Source organism: Condylura cristata, unplaced genomic scaffold, assembly GCF_000260355.1.
Source record: "Condylura cristata isolate star-nosed mole 26May11 unplaced genomic scaffold, ConCri1.0 scaffold00006, whole genome shotgun sequence".
Lineage (NCBI taxonomy): Eukaryota > Metazoa > Chordata > Mammalia > Eulipotyphla > Talpidae > Condylura > Condylura cristata.
The window spans coordinates 58312600-58321081 of record NW_004567107.1 but is presented as its reverse complement, the minus strand read 5'-3'; positions in this window follow the sequence as shown (position 1 = coordinate 58321081).

Here is an 8482-nt window from a genome sequence, read left to right as displayed (position 1 = left end):
CCGGAGGTGACCACATGGCGGGGCTGACCTCTCCTGACCCGCCCGCTGCTCCCCTCAGCAGTGTACTTCGTCGATCTGCCTGTTCTGCTCCCTACGACATCAAAATCATTACTTCCAAGCTCACACAGGAATATAAAACTAAAAATGGACTGTAGATTTAGATACTACGAGTTTCAACACAAATGAGAACACCCTGGACTCACTAGAAGATTACTGAGGGAGAGCTCCCATAGGGAAGCTCTGATCCTGCAGCACCCAGGTACTAGGGAGTGCCTTAGATGGGACTTGCTGCTTTTTTACCTGGCCTGCTAAAGTCCTAGAGATAAAGAGATATAACACAGCTCCATGAGTGGAATCCAAGCTGTGGGGAAAAACTGCTCAGAGTGAGCACATAGATCCTGGAGGTGGGGAGGAGGAACTGGCCACTGGGGCAGTTGCCTCCAGAGCTCACTGCATCCCCCACCCCCACAGCATAGGCCTGGAGGCTTGTTCCCGCCATTAGTCACTTAGGCAGAGTCAGCAAGTTCACAAAGCCCCAGAGGTAAAAGGGGAAAAAGAAAAAAGAAAAAAAAAACTGTTTATACTGAATCAAAAACTTAAAAAACAGGTCCAATTCTGGGAAGCTACAATACTTTCAACACTCCTCCAACACTTCACAGGCACATTCTAGCATAGAGAGGCCCTAGGAAGTACCTCAGGCATGAGATTTGCTACTGCTCTACCTGCATATCACATGTACCCACAAAACCTGCAATAAAGCCCCGGAGCTAAAGAGAGACAACTCTGCTTTGTGAGAGGACCCTAAGTAGTAGGGAAAGGCTGTTCAGGGAGAGACTGCTCAGAGTGGACACAAAGAGACCTGGAGGTGCTGAGGGAGGAATGGCAGCTGTACAGTTGGCTGGGAGGCTTGCAGCCCTTCTAGTGCTCCCTGTACCCCCCACCCTCTAAATCTCCCACCCCCTACTGTGGCCTGAAAAAAAAAATGGTGGATAGAATGATTCAACCACAGGCCCAACCCTGGGAAACTGCAACAATTTTAACACTCCCCCAACCCTCCACAGGCATATCCTAGCATGGAGAGGCCCTAGGAAGTGCCTCATACTGGAGACTTGCTACAGGTCTACCTGCTTACCACATCCACCACAAAACATGCAGTAAAGCCATGGAGTTAAAGAGAGACGACTCAGCTCTGTGAGTGGACCCCAAGCGGTGGGGAAAAACTGCTTAGGGAGAGACTGCTTGGAGTGGGTACAAAGAGCCCTGGAGGTGATGAGGGAGGACTGGCAGCCTGCGCAACTGGGAGGTTTGTAGCCCTTCTGGTGCTCCCTGTGACCCTGGGTCCCCTGACTACACAGCAGAAGCTAGGACTCAAGGTGTAACTGGACAACAGTGGCCTGAAGACTTGTGAGCCAATAAGGCACTATCTTGCAAGGCTCACAGTTCCCAGATAGTAAGCAAAACCAGTGACTGGCTCAACCACAGGCCCAGATGTAGAGAGACCTACAACACTTCTAATGCACCCTACCCCCAAGGGCACATCTAAACATAGAGGGAATCTGGGACATCAGAAGGCTACAAAGATCAATAAGTACGTTCCAGAGACAAGGACTCAATGAGTTACCAGAAGAAGCTGAAAACCACAAGAGACCCCTGACTGTCACTGGCTGAGATGATAGACAAAATTCCACACAGTGGGGACTGGAAAAACAAGAGATATTGAAAGAAAACAAGGCTCAGAATACCCTCCACAACTAAACTGTCTAGAAGTGCTTCTGCATCCCAGAAAGAACATCCAGAAAAAACGCCAGTCAATAATAGCAACACTGTGTCTCAATGAATAGAAAATATTAGAAAATACATGACAGAGAAGACAAACAAATATTCAAGCAAGTCCACAGAGGGAAAATTGACCACAAAAAGATCAGTCACCAGAAATCAACAAAGAAATGGAAGAACTGCTTAGCCTACCAGATAGAAAACTGAGAATCATCATGATAAACAAACAGAAAGAAGATGAGAAGGAAAAAAAAAAATGACATGAGGCAATCCATCAAAGAATTGAAGAATGCAAACAAGGAAATGAATGAAAGAAATGAAAAAGAAAAAAAAATTATGTGAGACAAGCAATCAAGAAAGAAATGACAGCAATGAAGAAAGAAAATAAGACATAAAAAGGAAATGGAAGAAATGCAGGAGATGAAAAGGCCACTAGAGGAGATAAAAAATGCTGGGAAAAGCAATTAAAACAGAACAGATGAAATGGAAGAATGAATCAGCACAGAAAAAGTAAAAGAAGTAAAAAGGAAACAGAATGAAGAAACGCTTCAAGAGCTATCTGACACCATTAGGAAAGGAAATATCAGAGTTATATGTATCCCAGAAGGTGAAGAGGAAGGCCAAGGAATCAAGAAGATACTCACAGAGTTAATAGAAGAGAACTCCCCTAATATGAAGAAGGAGATGAAAGTAGACATCCAAGAAGCAAGGAGAACACCAGACTATCATGATGACAGGGGAAATATAGCAACACACATCATAGTAAAACTACCAAGAATACAAGACAAGGAAAAGATAATGAAAATGACAAGAGGGAAGAAACAAATAACCTATAAAGGGAAATTGATCAGACTGACATCAGACATATACTCATCAATAAAAAGACACAGAATTGCAGTATGGATTCAAAAACAGCCCAGCATTCTGCTGCCTACAGGAAACACATCTAACTACAAGAGATAAAAACAGATGGAAAATAAAAGGATGGAAAGCATGAAAACATATATCAGAGAGAATATATACATAGTAGGAGACTTCAACATGCCACTCTCCACAATGGACAGATCAACAAGACAAAAAATAAGCAAAGACAAAAAGCTCTGAACAAGGACCTGGACAACATGGGCTAACAGACATCTATAGACTACTGCACCCCGAAAATTCTGAGTACACATTTTTCTCAAATCCACATGGATCATTCTCTAGGATTGACCACATACTGGGTCACAAGATAAATATCAATAGATATACTAAGATCAAAATCATACCAACTATTTTCTCTGACCATGAAGGAATCAAACTAGAAGTAAACCATGTGAAGAAGGCAAGAAACCCACCTACCACATGGAAATTTAAACCCACACTACTGGAGGACTGTTGGATCAATAAGGGGATCAAAGAAGAAATTAAAAAATACCTGCAGAACAACAGTGAAAACACTAGTCTCCAAAATACATGGGACACACTTAGAGCAGTTATAAGAGGAAAATATATAGTAATACAGGCTCACATAAAGAAACAAGAAATAACTCAAAGAAACAATCTAATCTTCCACCTTAAAGAACTGGAAAAAACAACAACAACAACAACAAAATAGCCCAAAAGCCAGTAGAAGATAGGAAATAATAAAAGTCAAATCAGAAATAAACGAAATGGAAGTTAGGAAAACAGTCCAACACACAAAAGTCAGAGGCCTTCCTATACACAAACAACCAGTCAAAAGAAGCAGAAATAAAAAAAAATTCCCTTTTCTAGTATATTTTAATGGCACAGGCCATTTCTTAAATTCTCTGTTGTCCTATCATCAGTTATTAAGATATATACTTATTATTTTCAAGTGTGCGGGGTTCAATTTTTAATGTTACCAGGATCTCACTATATTTGTATCCTGGCTTGATAGATGATCTTAATTTGGGAGAATGTCTGAAATGTGAATTTGTAGAGAGAACACAGAAAAATACTTTGGAACTGCTTGAATATTGTTTTAAAATAATGGCAAAATTATTTAAGATTAGCTGATACAGTATTTTCATTTATTAGAGAAAAAGATAGACAGAACCAATACTTCCAAATAAGACACAATGGGTTGACCCTAACTATTAGGTGGAGTCAGATCTTTACGTTTCCGAGAACCATTCACTCTTTCAAGTCACTTGAGTATAATTCAGTATATAGAGGGTAATAAATACAACATGAGCACGATAGTGGTGATTTCCCTAAGGATGCCCAGCTTCTGGATGGCTTCCATAAATGTGGGCACTCAGAGAAGAGGAACAGAGCAGTCTGGTCCCAGCTCTATCAGAGAAATTCTCTCTGGCTGAGACTAGGGCTGGATAGATCTGCTGTACCCATGTAAAGGCCTACTTTGCATATTCATAAGGTTGGTATATGATGCCTTGAGAATCATAAGTATTAGAAAAATAATATGAAAGTGCTCCATTATGATTTTAAAAAGAAGTCTGCGCACCATTCTTATTCAGTTTCATTGTGTTGTGTTATATATATATTCATTTACTTCTTTTTCACTTGAAAATTTATTTTGGGTACTTATTTTGTGCAGGAACTTATTTGGTACCCTTTCAGGAATGTGAAATGAAATATTCTTAAGACCTTCATTCAAGGGGGTTTGAATTTATTTGGGTTCAGTCATATTCCAATAACTAAAATACAAGATATGTAGATTGATATATCTAGACTGGCAAAAGTAAGAGATGGTTCTCAAAGCATAGATTGGACTCAGAATTGCCAGAAGGAGAAGCAGAGGTAAGACACAGAAGTGACTGTCTAGTAAAAACAAAAAAATGAAACATAAACACCAAGTTGGCATTAGAAAAGGAAAAGACAATTTTCTCCTTTTCCTTTAGAAAACTGTAACATCTTAGGGTTGACACCAAAATTGACCCAAATGTCCAAATATTTTGGTACATTGGTTAATAGCATTTCTAGAAGAACAGGTGACAGCTCCCTCAAACCTAGAAGGAAGTGATAGGATGAGAAATGTAACCCATCAGTCAGTTTATGGAATAAAAGGAAAACTACAAGTAGAAAAGGTAGTGACATAAATGATTTTCAAACTTAGTGAATATTTTTGGATCATTATTTTTGCACATTATCTTGTAACATTGATTTATTTTTATTTTAAATACACCCACATTTATAATATACCCATGGGGCAATGAAAGAGCTAATTAAGTCAAGATGGCAAAATTCCATTAAATATTTATCTGAGGGATTAATGGAATAACATACAGAGATGGCTGCTCCATCCATAATAGACAAACAAACCAAATTCTGTTTTTCTTATAATCTATAGTTTTACTACTTATTGTATATTATAGTGATAAAGAATATCTTAATTAATGCAAAGAAAACTCTGACCTCAGATGAAAGGCCTATTTAGAGAAAGGAAAAAGATCTATGAGCTATTATTTAGCTAACCTTAACTAGATGACTGAAAAATTAAAGCCTTGGAATAGTATTAGACCATTTGGAGAAGTTGTATTCGTGATTATTTATAAAGCAATGTTTATGGTATCTAATTTCCCCTTTTGTTCAAAGCATCATTATTGAAATCATTTTGAGTTGTGATCCATTCCCAGGGGGAAATTAATTCACTGTATCATCAGAAGGGTGGTTTACTTTGCTATTCCAGCAAGCAGTGTCAGTAAAGACTTCACAGAGGAGTTGGCATTAAACTAGGTCTAGAAGGTGAATGACAGGTAGACAACGGAATCAGGCAGAGTAAAAGACATTCTTGAAAGGCCAGAGTTATGACAGGAATGTTTCAGAAATAGTGAGGAGCTTAGAACTGTTGAAATATGTGGGTAAAACATCAGAGACTGGAAATACACGGTAAAATGATAGCCCTTACTAAAAGTCTTGCTATGCCTCACAAATACAATGCAAGTTTATTTTTTAGTCAACATGACTGAAGACATTGCTAGGAGCATGATCAGGTTTTGATTTGGAAATCCCAGTAAAGTGGGTGGACTAAAATGCCCACTTAAAACATAAGTTAAGGAGGCGAGTGCTGTATGATGATGATCCTTTGAGAGAGTCTAGAGATATTTATAAATACTCAGAGCAGGCCAGATTGCATGACCTTTAGAATATGGACATGAAAAGATGCCACCTTTGAGACTGTAGTGCAAAGATCATTCAGTTCATCATTCATTCATGTGGTGTAATTTCCACCACATTCTCTTGTCTAGATATTAAAATGTTAATAAAAGCAAGTGAGACATAAGGCTTGTGTCTGTTATCAATAGAATATCAACAAACAACACAGTTGGACCAGATGTAAAATCCACTGGAAATAAATCTAGAAAGCCAGTTGTGACTGTTATCATATTTTCCTAGTTCTTCTTCCTTTTCACACATCTGTCATTCTGAACTGTTGTTAAACAAAACAAAACAACGAAACAGGGGGAAAAAAGAGAGAGAGAGAAACATTTGGTAGAATAAAAGCCAGAGCATTTTTTGCCTTTCAGATAACTTTAGTAACTGAAAAAGTGTTTACCCTGCTGATGTGAAGCTTCACTTCAGTTATTTCCATAATTTAAAAAGAACATGTGATGAATTCAATTTCTCTCATGACAGTAGAGACATGGCAGATAGGGTTTGGGGGCAGAGAACCTTATAGTTACCTCTTTTTAACCTCATTTTTATTTAACTTCATATATCTAGGAAGAATTATGTTTCTTCTAGTCTAAGTCATTCATCTCTGCTTTTCAATTAGCTTTTATAATACTTGAAATTCTTTGTTAAAATTGTGATACTGGAGTGGGGAGATCCCTTCCCTAAGATGAAGAGGGGAAGAGGGAAGAGAAATGACTTATGTCCTGCAACATAGAAAAACTGGGAAGAATTTAACTTGGCAGAATCTTAGATCCTGTGATTTTTAACAGTACCTGAGTTGAAAAAAAAAAAAATTCTGTGTACTTAAATACATCGAGATTTGACCTAATTGAGTAACAAGCAAACCAGAGAATGATTTCTACTTCTTCCTCTTTCCCAGAGTGTTGATTGGCTCATGGAGACATTATGATGCCTTATGAAAGTAGATCACAACATTCCCACCAAAAATTATGAGTGGCATTGGAGAGCCATGTGGTTTCCTTGGGCTAGTAAGGAGGTAGATATATCAACCATTTACATGACACATACATATTCTTTTCATTTATGTTTTTGAAATCTATAATCATATGAATTATACCCTATAATCTATTTAAACATAAAAACTAATATCATTAAAGTTTGAATGACATTTCAGGGAGATACAGATACTGATTTTAGTTTTACATGCCCCATGAGAAGCTCACGATTCCTGATCTTGCAGTACATAAACTCCAACTTGAAAATGATTATGCTCTGCTACACTTCAGTGTTTGAGACTCTACTCCGAAGCTAAGAGTAGGCCAAATGTATTACTGTGGGAATCTGGCAAACCTTATCCAAGCACTGTTTTGCTAAACTGCTTATACAATTTTATTTTCTGGGACCGAGCTATGATTTTTATCAATGTTATACCATCTTACAAAGGTGGTAACTTGCTATTGTATTACTCTTTTTTTTTTAAGATTTATTTATTTATACATCAAGCCAGAGGTGCAGGAGCAATGAGAAGATTCACCAGAAAAAGAGTGGGGAGCAGAACAGGCAGATCAACAAAGTACACTGCTGAGGGGAGTAACAGGTGTATCAGGAGAGGTCTTCCACACCATGTGGATCACCTCCTGTGTGGGGGATTGAACTCGCACTGAAGTGGCTACAGCTCACTTATAGTGCTGTGTCCCTAACGGTTATGCCATTAAGGAGGGCCATTATTGTATTATTCTTTTTTTTTTAATTTATTCATTTATTTGTGCATACAGAACTGGGGTACAGGCCAGAGGTTCAGGGGCAGTGAGAGGCTTCACCAGAGACAGAGTGGGGAGCAGAACAGGCAGATTTACGAAGTACACTGCTGAGGGAAGCAGTGGGCGGGTCAGGAGAGGTCTGACACGCCATGTGGTCACCTCCGGAGCAGGTGGCAGGCAAGAATCGAACTCATGCGGAAGTGGCTTCAGATTCTCAGTGCTGTGCTTTAACCCGCTGCGCCACCAGGGAGGGCCTATTGTATTATTCTTAATGACACGTACAAAATAAGGTACAAGAAAAGAGAAAGAGAAATCCTTCACAAAAAGCAGAAGATAAAAGAACAAGAAAAGATAAAATATTCCTTCAGAGGTTAACTGACATCTGAAGAAACCTTCACATCCCCCTAATTATCATCCCCTTCAGGAACTTATTCATTGATCAAGTCCTAGTGAGGAATGTTGAAAAAACTGTCAACTGTCTCGGGACACTATATTATATGGTCAAGAGGTATAAGTCTGTGGTTCCTGAGTTAAAGATCAATTCCCTTGAATGAACAGTCATGGAAGTTATGAGAACAGAATTCAATGTGGTGCCAGAATGCACCAGGATAACTGCAGTGATCTTCTAGGGTTTACACTTGTTTTCAGTAATACAGAAACAGAATTTCCTGAAAGCACACAGATAAGCATCTTTGCATCTGTATTTGGATTGTGATTGTTTTTAACTTACAATGCTAAATAAGCCATACTACAATAAAATGTGCTTCTAGAGGGACAGTAAATATATGTGTGTGTGTGTGTGTGTGTGTGTGTATATATATATATACATATATATTACTATCCTCAAA